This window comes from Culex pipiens, chromosome 2 (genome assembly GCF_016801865.2).
Source record: "Culex pipiens pallens isolate TS chromosome 2, TS_CPP_V2, whole genome shotgun sequence".
In the NCBI taxonomy this organism is placed as follows: domain Eukaryota; kingdom Metazoa; phylum Arthropoda; class Insecta; order Diptera; family Culicidae; genus Culex; species Culex pipiens.
In genome coordinates this window covers 95768480-95785844 of record NC_068938.1, presented here as the reverse complement: position 1 = coordinate 95785844, position 17365 = coordinate 95768480, and positions in this window count along the sequence as shown.

Below are 17365 nucleotides of genomic sequence, written 5' to 3'. Positions count from 1 at the left end.
TGTATTTTTGTATTTTTGTATTTTTGTATTTTTGTATTTTTGTATTTTTGTATTTTTGTATTTTTGTATTTTTGTATTTTTGTATTTTTGTATTTTTGTATTTTTGTATTTTTGTATTTTTGTATTTTTGTATTTTTGTATTTTTGTATTTTTGTATTTTTGTATTTTTGTATTTTTGTATTTTTGTATTTTTGTATATTTGTATTTTTGTATTTTTGTATTTTTGTATTTTTGTATTTTTGTATTTTTGTATTTTTGTATTTTTGTATTTTTGTATTTTTGTATTTTTGTATTTTTGTATTTTTGTATTTTTGTATTTTTGTATTTTTGTATTTTTGTATTTTTGTATTTTTGTATTTTTGTATTTTTGTATTTTTGTATTTTTGTATTTTTTGGATTTTTTTTGCATTTTTTTGTATTTTGAATTGTTTTTGCTGTTTTTTGTTTGCTTTTTGGCAAATTCGAATTTGAAATAATAAAAAAAGATCATTGAGGCGGTTCAGATCTGAAACCAAGAGCACTGGACTAATCGGAAAATCATAAAAAATATAGCTGTCAAATCAAAAGAGTATTCACTTTCCCTGATCAAATCATGATCTGCATGCGAATTTTGACAAGAAAAATATCATTTTATCATTCTTGCAAAAAAATTAGTGAAATGAAATATTCAAGGACATAAAAAATATAAAATTGAAGTTGATTGAAGTTGAGATCAATTTTAATAAAAATCCATCGATATGCCTGCCTAACTAGGCATGCTATTTGATGGACTCTTTAAATCGTATCAACCTGTAGTTCACTAGGTCCACTTCTGAAGCATTAAAACCCAAAACCCTTCAACGATACCAGCTTTCGTGACAATCTCCTCCATCTCTAGTCAAGCCCCTCAACATTCGACATCGTTACCGGCGTCATAAAGCGCAATTAAAATCCCTGGCCACGCACAGACCGGCTCCCTCCAATGCCAACTCGCGACAACAATAAATCCAATACGAGAGTGGTGGTCGGTGAAAACGTTTTCAGGAAGGTGCGACAACCTCTCCCAAGTCATAAACCGTCGAATATTGTCTGGGTTGTAAAAAGTGCCCCAACCCAACCCCACTCCACCCCACACTTCGGAAACTTTCATAAATTAGCAAAGAGATGATGTCACCTTCTTTTTGGCGCACTCCGGACCCCTTCTGTGACCGGTTTTCTCTTGCGATGTGTACGCAACGCACTTGGCACAGTTTTGAACAGTGTTTCTCAACCTTTTTGGTTCCATTCCCCCCTTGGCTAATTTTCATGAACTTCATTCCCCCCTTAAATTTGGAACAAATTTTAAACAAATTTCATAATTAAAGATTAAATTGTTATCATAAGACTGAAGTTTCAATAAAAAAACAAAATTCATGCAAAACATATAAATATGCAGTTTGTGAAATAAACTTTACAATGTAGTCCAAAATTGATAAAACTTTCATCCAGAGAGATTTTTTCAAATATAGTTAAAATAATCTGGATGTGAAAGAAACGTTTGAAAAGTTTATTAAAAAAAGTATGATTTGAGCAAACTGAAATTAACTGGTCATATTTATGATTTTGAAAAAAAATCAAATTTTAAGCGATAAGTGCAGTTAAGTTATCCTCAACATTTGTTTTTTTTATAAACCAACTGTTCCTGATTGAATTAATGCAAATGCTTCCTTGAAAAAAAATCCGAGGCTCTTTTCGTGTATGAATCCATACATAACTGACGATAATCAAAATACTTTTAAAAAAACTCAAGAGGAGAGCACTCACAAAAAAATATAAAATCTACTTTTCAAAATGCAATGCAAAATTTTCAGTATTTCTAAGTTCAATTTAATTCTTCAAAGAACTGTTAAATTTTAGGAGAGTATAAAAACAATCTTTAAGAAATAGAACAAAAACTTGAAAAAATGTGTTTACAAACCCATTCTATTTTGTAAAAACAGCTTATGTTTGAAAGGGTATAAAAACCCAAAGTACTTTTATTTTAAAAGTTCTAAAATTATTTCCAATTCGATAGTTTGACTGAATGTTCTAAACATGGATTATTTTTGCAAGCTCGTTGTTCAAAGGCATTACATTTTTATTGCATCCTCATTCCCCCCCAAGAATGGCCAAATTCCCCCCCAGGGGGGAATTCCTCACCGGTTGAGAAACACTGAAAAGTTTTGAACGACAAGTCGCGGATGCACATCTGGGCAGCTTCTAAGCGCGTGCGGTTTTGGCTTAACCAAGAGCCTAGGATTATAAATCAATTTTCGCCACTTTACGGGCGCGCAAACGCAGCCAGTCGCGTGGTTGCAGAAGGTTCGATGTAACGGAGCACCTCGGCACACTGTCTTTACGATCAATAAACCCCCCAAAGCAAAGCCGAGGCCATTTCGCACACTTTACTTAACCTAGGACAACCGTCGTCTTCTTGGAATGCTCGCACCGGTACGGATTCCTACCACCCTTATGGGAGTTGTGTCATATGCGATGCATGTGACGGCTGACCACACTGGCTGCCGCTGACAGGCGAGTTGCAAAATTTCAAAGCAGGCGTGACGAACCAGAACTGCCCCCCGCGGTAGCCAGTCAGTCTCGTACTTACTGCAAGGGGCTTTGTAGTCGCAAGTCAGGAAGCAGATCAACTCACCTGGAATGACAGAAGAAAAAGAAAGGGAAAGAACGTAAGTAAAGTTACAGAAGCGGGGTAGGTAATGTAATATGGTGTTATTTTTAAAGCACTTGGAATTGAAATGGGGGCCGTAATACGACAATTGACTGATGGAATGTCTGGGCGGGTAACAGATGGTCTGGTTCGGATGGGAAGTCCCAGAACGGCTGGTAGACTGAGATTTTATTGTTATATTAAAGGTTAATTGCACTGGGAAATACATTTACAGTGTCAATCAATGCTGATTTGGAATTATGTTCCTGGTGCAATTCGGAATGAGAATGCGACTTTTTATTATTAATTGTTCAATGGAATGTTCTTTCAATTAAATCGAGTTTACATTAAATTTTATAGCAGTAACCATGTTGTCAAAAGCAATTCAATAAAATCTTCAATTCAAATAGATAGCAATATTTCTAAATTTACTCAAAACCGAATATTTTTTTGAATTTCTTTTTCAATAACACTCAAAAGTTGCAGCTTAAAAACAAATTGAATTTGTTCTAAGTGTAGAATTGTCCAAAAAATAAATATGATGTAGCCCGTTTTCCGATTTGAACTCGTTTTTATTAAGAACAACACGACACTCGGAGAGTATTATAATAATACTATTTATCATTGTTTTCCTAATTATAGTTGACTAACTTTTAAAACTTTTCAAAATTAAGTATGATTTCATACCGTCATCAGGGGTGACATTGAGCCTTAGGGGTGAGATTGGGTCATACAAAAATGCTGAAATTTGTATGACCCAATCTCACCCCTGATGACGGTACCATTTAATTTGTATTTAATTCGTGTTTTCAATACTACAAAAAAAATCATCCTGTTAATTTCACCCCGATTTGCAGTACATCCACAACAGATCGTTAAACATGCTACGAATCAAAACAATACCTTCTACAATTACAAATTAAAGGATTACATGCTGTTTCCACAGGCCAGCAAGGTCACACATTTTCTTCTTGATTTTGACACCATGCCAACATGACCATGCTTATAGAATAGTATGCCTTCCTCAGGCTATAATCCTGCTCTAAAAATGCACTTTTCATAGAGCGCTCGTAGACCCACCTTTACATGTACCTATTGACTCAGAATCGAATACTGAACAAATGTATTTGTGTGTATGTTACCAAAATTGTCACTCAGTTTTTTTCGGTTTTGGCTGAACCGGTTGCATTCGACTCGGTTTAGGGTTCCATACATACCTATTGATTTTTATAATGTTACGATGAGTAGTTCAAAAGTTATGTATAAAAATGTGTTCCGATTTATCCGAATGTTCGATAAGTGACCGAAAATCGTCTCAAATACCATAATGTTATACATCATTGGATGGATAATCAAAAGACCTTCCTAATGAGTCTAAAGGATTGACGATCTGGCAACTCTGTCACAAGTTATGATCACATAAGTGATATTTAAGGACCTAATCAAGAGACTCTTCTAAAGAGTCGAAAATTTGGAGATCTGGAAACCCTGTCTCAGGTTATGGCCACTTAAGTGATATTTATGTACTTTTTTGGAGGTGGTTTTTCTTATCTGTACGCAAACAATGTCCGGATCCGGATAGGTAATCGAGAGACCTTCCCAACTAGTATAAATGGTTGAAGATCTGGCAACCCTGTCTGAAGATATTGTTACTGATATTGATATTGTACTGATATTGTAATATTGATGCACTTTTTGAGGCTAAATTTTAATTTGACTAAGATTGGGCCATATCGAAAAGTGATGAATATTATTTCCATATTGAGTGGATTAAGTTAGTTTTTTTACTTAGAGCTGAATTACCATAAAACGCATTTGTGATTTTTTTTTGAAATTTTTCATTATACTCAAATTTAATCAAAAAATATCGAAAAGGTGGTAAAAAGTTGTCAACAAATATTTTTTATCAAATTTGCAATCAAAAAGTATTTTGCCGATTTTTGATGGAAAAAATGGAAAAGACGGAAAAATAGTTTTGAAGAGCTCAGAAAATTTCCTAAATTTGATGAGCTTTGAAGAGCTCAGAAAATTTTCTAAAAACATTGAAAATCGGAAAGTAAGTACAGTCCAGACTCGATTATCCAAAGCCTCGATTATCCTAAGGTTTGTATAGTACTTCGGATAATCGAATCACGACATTTTTTTTGTATTTTTTTGTTTTCTCACTTTAACATTAAATTCGAGTTCTGCGACCCCATTTTAGTCAAATTTGAATGTTTGATTGCCTTTTAAATTAAAAAATACAGCTTTTCAATTCGTAATCACCGCCATTTTGGACGCCATCTTGGATTTAAAAATTATAAATCATTTTAGAGTAGTTTATGGGTCATACTTAAGCTCGACCATCAAAAATAATACAACGAAAACAAAAAAAATCGTGAAAAAGTCCTTTCTAAGGCCGGAATATCTCTTATGTGATTATAAATTGAGACAGAGTTGCCAGATCTTCAAAAATTCAGATTTGTTGGGAAGGTCTTCTGAACATAATTTCATACAGATAAGTTAAATCCGGCCTAATAATCCGAAGCGAAATTTTTCCGAGGCCTTCAGATAATCGAGTCTGGACTGTATCTGAGATACAGCCTCACAAATAATTCGAATCGGTGAAAAATAGTTTTCTTAGTGTCACATAATTAACCTGTAATTTTCAACTGACGATATCTCGAAAACTGTTGCTTCTATTTTGAATGTTAAAATAAAATTAATGTGAAATTTAAAGATCCTTAAAAATGTGGTCTAAAATGTGGTTTCTGATTTAATGTGTAAAAAATTATACAAAAACAATCAGATTTTTTCCGAGTACTTTTTTCTGAGAGGTTCTAGAGAGGCCGAAGGCTTCAAAATCCCTCCTCAAGATACAGAAATTCATCCGTTTTGTATGACCAGCCCTCAAAATTGTATGGAGAATTGTATTAGAATACTATTGATGCAAAATGACTTTTTTTTTGACATAGAGAAGTTTCATCAGAATAAAAAAAAATAAAAAGGAAAGCCGATTTCCGAAAACAGAGAGAACAACTTTTTGAAAATTTTAAGAATTGGATGAATACTAGGGCGCCCAGAAAAAAAGATGTGTGTGTGTGTGTGGTCCAATCCAATACCCGCTGGCCGGCAGCGAAATTATGGGAAAGTATAGTTTGTATCAGACTTGGGTTGAGCTGATACAGCTTATCTCAGTCCCGGGTATTAGGTGGTGACAGCCCTCGCGCTGCTTCCAATGACCCATTTCAGAATGGCAGAGATCCTAGCGGCCCAATTCCGAGGTCATTGGGCATTGTCTGGCCCCGCCTAAACATAGTACAAGAACCAGACGGGTCCTCGACCTATCTTTAAACTTCCAATCCCATCAGGCAAAACAGGGATCAGCGCGTATTTAATGATTGTTGAAAAGTAGGCAAAATGTGAAAATTTCAGTTTGGATAGATCTCACCAAGTTTTTGATTTCTGGTAGTCCTAAGCACCCGGGAGTTGTCCCATATTTAGGCCGCTTGAGCGCTGCTTGATGACACTTCCGAAAATATTCCTTGGCAAACTGCTTTTATTTCTTTCGCACTATTTGATTTTTTAAACTAGTTGAATACCACCCTTAAAACGAGCTAGCCCACATCACACTAATACTACTGCAAGAGCGAAGCCGCCGCGATGAACTGTCAAACCCTTGACCAAGCCGCGTAGAAAACAAAAATCGCGAAAAAACTGTCCAAATTCCCAAAATTGCAGGAAATCTTCACTTTCCACATGAAATCTACACATTGTATAATCTTTTCACTACTTTTCACGCGATTTACTATAAAAACTACCGACTAAATAATTCAAATTCCGCGGACCGCACACCGCCAGCCTCTGCTCTCGATGGCAAGGCTGCCAACCTCCACTAGGGCGCCCAGAAAAAAAGATCTCTTCGAAATTTCTAATAACTTTTTAGGATCGATTTTTACATGTTTGATATGTTCTACAAAGTTGTAGAGCATTAAATTTCTAATAGGAATCTCACTTTTGGGAATATTTGATGGAAATTGCGCACCGTGCAGACAAAACAGCAAGAAAATTGAGTTTCACTTTTACCTTCGTGTATCAATGGATAAATTTTGACCGATTTTGTTCATATGTTGTGGCCTGAACCACAACACGCCCTTTTTCCATATTTACCATCTCTGTTTGGCGATATAAGACAATAAAAACTTATGTACGTCAACAGGTAAACGCAATGACTAAATCTAGGAGGTAAAATGAAGTAAAGTCGATAGGTAGTCAATTATAATACTAGGGAGGTAGTTGATCTACCGACATGGCAATACTTAATAAAGATGAGCTCGTCCTTGGACGAGCAGAGTTGAAGTGCAACTGACAAATGTTTACATTGTTTTAAATAAAAGAAAGTCCGAGATAATAAATATTTAACAATTTGGTGTCAGAAGTAAAAAATGTAGCTGAAGTGTAGTGATTTTCATAAGGATCAACGGCCAGGAACCCTGCAGTAAACACGGACACGATTGGTAACGTATAATAAAAAATTAAAAAAAAAACTTTAACAAACATGGAAAATTGGTTGAAATTTAAACACATCGAACTATTTGACGGTTCGGTGCAAAAATTAAAATCCTTTATAGAAATTGTGGATCTTTTCCACGAAATCTATAAAACAAAAAATGTAAATGAGAAACATTTTCTTACAGTGATTAAATACTGTAAACTTTCGGAAAATGTACAATATGAATTAAAAAACGAAAAATTTGATACTTGGGACCAACTTAAATCTTTATTGCAAGATAGATTTAAACCAAGTTTAAAATTGATGTTGGAATTATTAGACGAAATGAATGCATCATCAATCAAGCAAAATGAAACCTTAACTGATTTCATTGCTAGACTTAATTATATTCTGACAAAAATAAAAAACAATTGTGGCTCCGAATTCGAATTATTCCATCAGCATGCCATGGGTAAAGCTGTATGGAAAATAAAAGATTTGTTGTCCATCGACACAATTATTATTTTAGGCCAAGCGTCTACTTTAGACGAAATCAAAATTATTTTGGAAAAATTAAATTTAGGTGACAAAAAAATGTATGGTAAATTTCTACCATTAATTGACAGAGCTGGAAATTTAGAACAATCTACAGCTCAAAACAACGGAGTCCAATATTTTAAATTCAAAAACCATTTTCAACAATGTTTAAATTCTGGGAAAAAAGGTCCCCAAAACTTCAATCCCAGGTATAAGGGTAACAATTTTAATCCATTGCACAATAAAAATAATAATGCAAAACAAGAAAATATTTATAGAATCCGACAACAAAATAACATGAATTTCTTTCACGGTAAAAATAATTGGAAATATTTTGTTCCTAAAAGGGAAAACATTCATTATAAAGATACAAAAATTAACCCTAATTATAAGGGTAAAACTTTCGTTCCATTTTTTAAAAACAAAAGACCTTATTTTATAAACAATTACGATAACAACAATAATAATAATATGACAAATGGCAATTTTCAAAATAACAACTCTCGCAACAATGGTTATAATAACACAAATAATTGCCACAACTATAACACAAAATATAATCATTACTGGCAAAACAGTATGCCAAAAAATAAAAGTTATTTAGCGAAAAACAATTCAAATGATGAAATCTCGTATACTCAAGATGAAAATTTCAACAATCCAAATATCAGTGAAAACCTATGTGACAATACTGAAAATCCAATTCTACATAAAAATCAAAAAACAGCAGAATATGAAAATCATGGGGAAATCAAAAATAATTCAAAAATTTTCGAGCTTAACGAAAAACATAATGAGCAAATTAAAATTATAAAAAATGAAGATAAAAAGCAATGTCAAAAACTAGATTACCAACAAAACAAATTTAAAAATTATTTCATTGAAAACGAGAAAAATATTTTCTTAAATAAAAATGATCACTTCTATCAACAATTTATAGAATACTTAGATGATCTAAGTAGTCAGTATTCTTACTGATAAACAAAAAAAAAACACACACACACAATCATGATAGACATATCTTAACCATCAATTATGTTGATATCTGGCCAATATCAATTATCAATGAATCTACCTTGATCGTAAGAGCAAAATATTTAAAATCATGTATATTTTTCCGGAGAATACATCTGATTTAAATATAAGTTCAGCAAAAGTATAACAAAAATTCTATCTAGCAAAAATCTAAGAAAAGCATTCAGCGTACACAAAAATGAACCAAAGCAAATATTTTTGCTAAATACAAAATCATTTTCAAAACAAATTATTCGTAAAAAATAAAAATAAATGGTTCAGAACATATAACAGATTGAACAAAGAAATATGCAATGCAAAAAACGAAAAGTAAATCAATTCATTATATATATTATACAAATATTACAAATAATTCAAAATATAGCAAAATAGTTTCCTAATTTAATATCATAGTATGTCGAAAAAAAAAACAGGCGAGATATCAAAGATATCGAAATCAACCTTTTAACACTTCAAATTTAATCAATCGATGTTGTAGATATAAGTTAAGTTTGATTGATTTAATTTGGTTTGTAAAAATCACTTTCATATATAAATTTTAAAACATAAATTGACAACCATCATATTTTGAATAAATTTCCAGTAAAAACACTGCAAAATAATGTAATGTGTTAATCAAATATTCACACAAAATTGATTCATATTTTCCACTTTCAAATAAGACACAAGAAATAATCTTATAATTATATTATAATAATGAAAGTGAAAAAGTATTCAAACTAACAATATACATTGAAATCTGTTCAAATAGGTTTACTAATTGATCGATAAAAAAAAATAAAGTTTTTCTTTTAAAAATTTAAAATCAGCTGTCATGAAGCAAACATCTTAACAGAAATGTTCATTTCATTTAGTATAATAACTAGTTTGTTTGAAGTATTTTAATTTAACAATTTCTCTTATTTTACTTATTTTACTGTAAGTTAGTTCATAACAAAATAAGGAGATTACAAATTGTGACTTTATACTCAATAAACATGACTTGAATGATTGTATTAAAAAAGGAAAAACAAACAATTTCGTAGATACTTATGAATGTACAGATCCCTTAAAAATAACGTTACCATAAATGTATAAAATGAGAATGATCAGTTGTTATCCATGAAAATATAAACATTATAGATGTATCAACTGAATTACAAAAAAAAAAGTTCAAAACAATTCAACATACAATATAATTATAAATACACTAAAAACACACATATAAACACACAAACAAACATCTTGATTATCATTAAACAATGTTTTGAAATTTTATAAAATACATTTGTAGTTAAGTAAAATAAATACAATGTAGTTAAGTAAAGTCTGTATAAGACAATTTTTTTGTAGGGGGAAGGAGACCCCCACGTTCCAACCTTCAGACCAAACAATTCTAATTGTTTCGCCATCTTCATCTTCATCTAATCGTCGCCGAGATCGTGGTTGCCATCAAAAGATTCACGAAAACGAAACCGTTAACAATCGAAACGGTTCCAAAACAACAACATCAAGACATCTTCAGCACCATCATCACAAAGTTTATTCACACATTTTCAACGCCTACAGTCATCCTGCAAATTTTACATTTCAATTATATTCTACTGCAATCTTTCATTGTAATCACTGTATTAGCCTAATTTTCGCGTCTTTCAATTGTTAAACATTATCTTTGCTGTCTAAAAAAACATATTAAATTAAAAGCAAAAATAATAATAGCTTAGTAAACAAAAATATGAAACGAATTCATTCACAATCAGTAAACATAAAAATATCATTTGTTAGCCATACGATTTACTATTTTTATTGTATCCCACTAATCCCGAGTAAACCGCGGGTAATCGGTTCCATCAACTAACATTAGTTTAAGTAAATTTTGTAAACAATATGTACCAATCAAAACAATAACGTATTTCAGAAATATTCAATAACATCATGAAAACTTATGAAACAAATGTCAACAATCTTCATCAAACAAAACCTCTACAAATTTAGACAACATTTCTGCAAATGTCATATAATTAAGGTTAAAAAGTTTTGTATTAGTATTCACAACTTATAATGAAAAGAAAAAAAGATCATTCAGATAATTAAAAACCTTTTCCGAGGGGGATAGTGATGTTGTGGCCTGAACCACAACACGCCCTTTTTCCATATTTACCATCTCTGTTTGGCGATATAAGACAATAAAAACTTATGTACGTCAACAGGTAAACGCAATGACTAAATCTAGGAGGTAAAATGAAGTAAAGTCGATAGGTAGTCAATTATAATACTAGGGAGGTAGTTGATCTACCGACATGGCAATACTTAATAAAGATGAGCTCGTCCTTGGACGAGCAGAGTTGAAGTGCAACTGACAAATGTTTACATTGTTTTAAATAAAAGAAAGTCCGAGATAATAAATATTTAACACATATTTGGCTCAGAGTCCTAAAATAACTCAAGGAACAATATTCAGCTTGTGGAGAGAGGCTTTGAAAAAAGTCCCATATTCTGGGCACCCTAATGAATAAGCTTTTTTGAAAATAGATAAAGATAAAAAAAACACATAAAAATCCAATATTTGAATTTCCTTGATTTTCGTTGAATAATTCCTATAAAGTCATTTAAATTCAACTGTGTTTTTGGTTATACAGCAATCAGTTGTTTTGATACCGAAAGGCCTCACAGATATTTTCAACCGCGCCTGAAACGGTAACCGCTTCACACAGTGGATCTGCAGTTATAGCATTAATTATTCATCATATGCATCACACTTACGACGAACAATTGTAATTAAAAAGCGCTACGCCACACAATTAAGCCACTCCCAATCCGCATACGAAAGTAGGCAAAATCTACCTATTAATGTTACAAAGATGTATCTGATTATAGAAATACGAATAAATTTATTATTTTTACCTTGATTTGCGCATTTTCTGAAGATAACGTTTTAATTATAAATACCAAAAGTTAAAAACATTATCAAGTACAACTCATTCAACTGATAAGAAAAGCAATTGAAAAGGTACTTTTTTATTGCACGTCAACGGATGATGATTTATACACCGCATTCTATACAATAGCTGGGCTGTTATGGGACGACGACGCCTGTCAGGTCCACGTGCTCGACCCGCGCGGGGTGTCGATCTTTGCTTTGGAGGAGCAATCTTCGCGCACAACCGGCTGAGAATTGTTTTTATCGTGCTCCAAAACGGCTGATGTGTGTACTCGTGTCGAGCTGCAATTTGTAACATTACGCTGTGAGATGATTATCATTTAAATCTGGCAAAAACCGGACCATCAGTGCTGGATTGATTCCGGGGTTTCTGCTTTGCTAATGAGTTGAATTGAGCTGGTTGATGGGTGTTCTGAACGGAGTTGTGTAAAACTGTCATTAGAAAAAGTCGCAAAGTCGTTGGTTGATTCTTGTTCAATTGAGAAGAAGTCTGGTTGCAAAAAAACAAGTTGATATTTGACATTTCAGCGCGAATAATCGTTTTGTCCACGTTTCCATGACTCAGCTCTCAAGACAAAACCACCCAGTCAGTATCCATTCGCCGACCCGTAATTGCTTTTTATGTCGTACGACTTCACTTAATTAGTTCCGTCCAGCTCTTTGTGTCCCTGGTTGGATTCTGATAAGAAGCCATTCAATCCCGCGCTGCTTCAAGATAACCACAATGCAAGACTTAAACAACAACTTGGGCTTGAGCAAGTCCTCGTAATCTTCCACGGTCTTTGCCGTAACCTGACGGCATGCAAATGTACCACTCTGACGGATAAATCACCCTGACAGAACTGGTTACCGTTGGACCAATCTGGTTACGGGATGATCGTCGTAATACAAAATTGCATCCAGCTTGTTACAAAACGAGATAAACAGACAAAACATGGTACAACTTTGTTCACCGGACCTACAGCTAAATTGTATTCAAAGTGTAGAGCTTTACCCATAGAGTCATCCCATTAGCATGTCGCATGCTCGTTACGGCCAGATCCAGAGCTTAATTCGTTCCAGGGCACGAGCGATCTGTTCTAGTTACCAAGGGGTTACACACGACCAAGAACTTGAGTGTGAGGTAACAAGGCTCAATCACAGCGATGCAATTGTGCATTTGGCCCCTTTTAAGATTTGTCTGTACATCAAGTCACCCCCTGGTCGGACGACCTGCGACGACGACGAGTTGACTGCAACAATTTCGCTCGCTTGTTCGACTGATTGATGTCATGCACTTATATAAAAATGCATCTTGCAAATCAGCGGCAGCCGCAGCAGCGAGGAGGTTCTTGCTTAATGCACTTCGATTAAGCTGACTACGACGAGTTTGTCGATTTAGGATCGGGATTTTTTTTTTTGTCGAGGATCGGTGATGTCCCAATAACACTACACAGCAATGTCCAAGATAACGCGTTGCACATTAAATTGATGAAATGTGGGAAGGCAGATCTGGGCGAATAAATTTTGCCAAAACAACTCCCATAAAGTGGACCGGTTTATAGTGCGGGGCAGACGCCACCCGCCACCTAAATTGCGAATTGATGCAGGGAGAAGAGCGTAATCCCGCCGTAATCCGGCCAATGTGAACCCTCTATTGACAGTTTGTAGGTGAAAAAAAAAACACTTTCCTATATTAATACATAATTTGACTTCGTTAGTTTACTTTAAGAAGATTCGAAACTGATTGCAAGAATATTAAAGAAATTCAAAATTTTAAAAGCAAAAGATTTATTTTCAAGCATATGGTTTGAATTACAAATAAAAATTATTTGCTTTGAATTGATTGGCATTGGAAGTTATTAATTATGTGCTGAGATATCTTCAGTAAAAAACAGACTAAAAGGATGACAGCTTAAGGTGATACGGAACGCAAGTTCTTGGACAACTTTCTGGACAGATTCTTCTTGCTATCTTTATATTTATTGTCTGTAACAGACAGAACTTGATTTAGTTACGTCATTTTCCCTAAAGATGTTTGAAATTTTTCGAGTTGAGGTTTCAATATGGCACTGGCTTTACGTTACCATACGAAAGTTGTAGGTTATGATTAGGGGCCATCCAAAAACAGCGTGGACACTTTTTGGATATTTAGTCAAACCAAGTTCGGAAATTAATTGTTAGATGTAAAATCAAATTAAAATAAAAAAATAGGCAATTGCTGTTTTTTTTTAAATTGATCATTTTTTGCGAGTTAACCCTGCAAAAAATAATACATGTTTTTTCCAGACCTTGTTTTTTTGTACTTTTAATTGAAAATATTTAACCACCAACAGCTTCTAAAAAAATGCAAACCGGCTCCGTGGCTTAATTGTTACGGCTTCTGCCTCACAAGCAGAAGGTTCAGGGATCAAATCCCGGTCGGTACATTTGAAATTTGGAACCAGGAATTTGAACTTTGAATATATGAACAAAAAAAAAACCAAAAAGAATCAGGTGGGATTCGAACTCACAATTTTGGATTGCTGGTCTGGGACGCTAAGCAGTCGGCCATCAGAAGGTTTACACTCTAGCAGTGAATTGGTGGGGGGGTGGGGGTGGTGGGAGGGAGGGGGGGGGGGGGAGGGGGTGAGGGGGTTAGAAGGGGGGTGGGGGGGGGGGAGGGGGGTGGGTGGGTAAGCGCTGGTAGGACAGGGGGGGCGGGGTGGGGTCGGGGGGGGGGGGAGAAGGGGGGGGCATGGGGTGGAGAGGGAGAAGAAGGGGGAGAGGGGAGCGGGGGGGGGGGGCGGGGGGAGGAGTCGGTGTGGGGGGGGGGGTGGGTGGGAAAGGGGCGGAATAGGATTGTGGGGGGAGGGTGGGGGGGGGGTGAAGCCGTAGATGGGGGGAGGGGGGGGGTGGGGTAGGAGGTAGGGTGTAGGGATGAGTTGGAGGGTGGGGAGGTTGAAAGGCGGGTGGTTAGGGTGAGGGGAGGTAAAGAGTGAGGTCGGTTTAGATTTATTGGAATATCATCGGCTTGGGACGTGGTACATTGTGAGAGTGGTTACCCTTGATGTTAGGGCGGGTTTCTAGATGGGAGTTGGTAATGCGTTGGAAGCAGCGCGAGGGCTATCACCACCTAATACCCGGGACTGAGATAAGTTGTATCAGCATTCGGCATATACAAAGTCTGATACTTTCCCATAATATCGCTACCGGTTAGCGGGTATTGGATAGGACACACACACACACCAACAGCTTCTAAAAAAATGCAAGGTAGAATTTCCTTCGGAAAACATTTGGATGGCAAGGAAGAAAATATGTGTATGGGATTTTTAAATTGTGTCTTTGTGAAATGTATTGGCAGGCGAATTAGTTGGCTATAGGAGTATGTCGCATTTTGGGAGATGGGAAATGTTAGGTTAAAATTTCGATTGTCTATATTATAAATATTTTATTTAAAAAATCATTTACAGTTCAGACTCGATTATCCGAAGGTCTTGGAAAAATTTCAATCCAGATAATCGAATCTTCGGATAACAGAATCACAACATTTTTTTTTCGTTGCTCAATTTTTGATTGTAGAGCTTAAGTATGACCCATAAACTACTTTAAAATGTTTTAGAATGTTTAACTCCAAGATGGCGGTCAAAATGGCGGTACTGAATTATTTAAAAAAAATTAATTTAAAATCTTCAAATCTTCAAGTTTTACTAAAATGGGGTCGTTGAACTCAAATTTGATGTCAAAAGTAAGAAAATAAAAAAAATATGAAAACAAACATTTTTTGTTATGATTCGATTATCCGAAGTTCCATACAAACCTTCGGATAATCGAAACTTCGGATAATCGAGGCTTCGGATAATCGAGCCTGGACTGTATTAACCCATGACTCCGGTAAAAAAAAAATAAGTTCCCTAAAATATATCAATAAATCTTGAATCTTATCTAACACAAACGCAGCCAGTCCGATGAAAGCATGCTGGAAAGTCTTGTGATTAGATTACGCCCCAAGCAATTTTCTTGTCAATATTAATAATTGCAGTACATGCGAGAACACCCGAAAATGTGTTGCAAAAATTTAAGCGGACAGCCCTACTGCGTTGTGTTTACCGCAGAGAGGATTCTGAGAACGGATACCATTTCACAGAATCTACAGGGAAGGAAGGATGCGTGAACATACCGAAAAAAAACGCTCCGATTTATGCTTGCATTGGTATCATTTACTGTATTTAAAAAACTATCATTTGTCATGTAATAATTTACCTTCATATAAAATATATCAATAAATCTTGAAAATAAAAAAAAATACATATTTTGAGAATTTAACTTTTTGTAATACAAAGCGAAATAAAAAAAAATCTGCAATATTGTACCAATTTATTTGAAAATTCCTAACAATAATAACAACTTTGCGGAAAACACTAAGTCAATCAGAAAATCTCATCTAAAGACACAGATGTTCATGTATTAACGTACCCGTGTTGCATGACCAACCCGTACATTGTATGGAGACTTGTATGAAAAAAAAAACTTATTTTGTAAAATCACTTTTATTTGACAAAAATTCACCAAAACTATAAAAAACAATGTAAAAATTGTGAAGTAATTGGCAAAAAACCAGAGAACAATTTTTTTTTATATTTTTTTTGGCCTGAAATATTCCTGTTAGTTTTTCAATACTTTTAAATTAACTTATGCTTGATTCAGTTATATTTTTGTTAGTTTTTCAATTATTTCAAATATAAGCAGACTCTTAAATAATAAAAAAAACATATTTAAAAGAATTTTATATTCTTTCGAAATATTTTTTTAATTTTGTAATTTTTTAATAAGTTTCATACAAAAAGTTTGTTCGATAGTTTTATGAGATTTTTAATGAGTCAAACCTTGTTTTATTATTTCAAATCAATTTATTCTTGTCTTATTTTCATGTGAGTTTTTACAACCCTTCTAACGTGAACTGTTTGGTTAGGAGGAGGACATAGAAACTAAATTTTAAATTACAAACCTATCTATTAAAAATTTTAAAAGCAGAAAGTTGCACAAGCAATTAAAAAATATCAAAGAATTTAAGAAAATACATTTTTCCTAGAGTCTTTTTCCGATCTGTCGTCCCAAAATTCAAAATTTAACAAAAATTACCATAATTGATTAAATTGATGAAATAAATATTATACAGTGATTTTTTTAAAGTTAGTAATAAATTTTATTGAAAATCAAGCAATAAATATATATTTGCTTCTTGATTTGCTAGAAAAATTGTGAAGGAAGAACTGGCGAGGATTTAGTTGTTAAGATATCGTCAGTTAGAAAATAAAGATCATAAGACGGCAGAAAAAATCTGAAAATATATGTTTTTTACCATAATGATTTTTTAAAAGCTACTGAAACATTATAACGGAGCACTCAATTAATATTTCAAAAAGTTGAACAAAATTGAATTTGGTCGATAGGGTCTTTTCTTTTTCATGTACATTCATTCAGTTAAAATATTATTGAGTGTCCAATCACAATCGGTGACTTTTTACCTCAATTTAAATACCAGAAATTTCAATTTATTAATAAAATATTGTAGCTTTCGCTATTTAGTGATTTCAAATGTAGGAGCTCCTACATTTACAAGAGGGAAAAGGGATAACTTAAAACTATTGGATTGGACCACAAACGAATAGACTTGGCGTTAGACTGGATTTGATCTTCAGTCTATCAAAAGTTGACTTGTAGTCTCGTTCAAAGACGTCTTGAAGATGCCTTCTAGTTAGATTAAATCCCCAAGTAG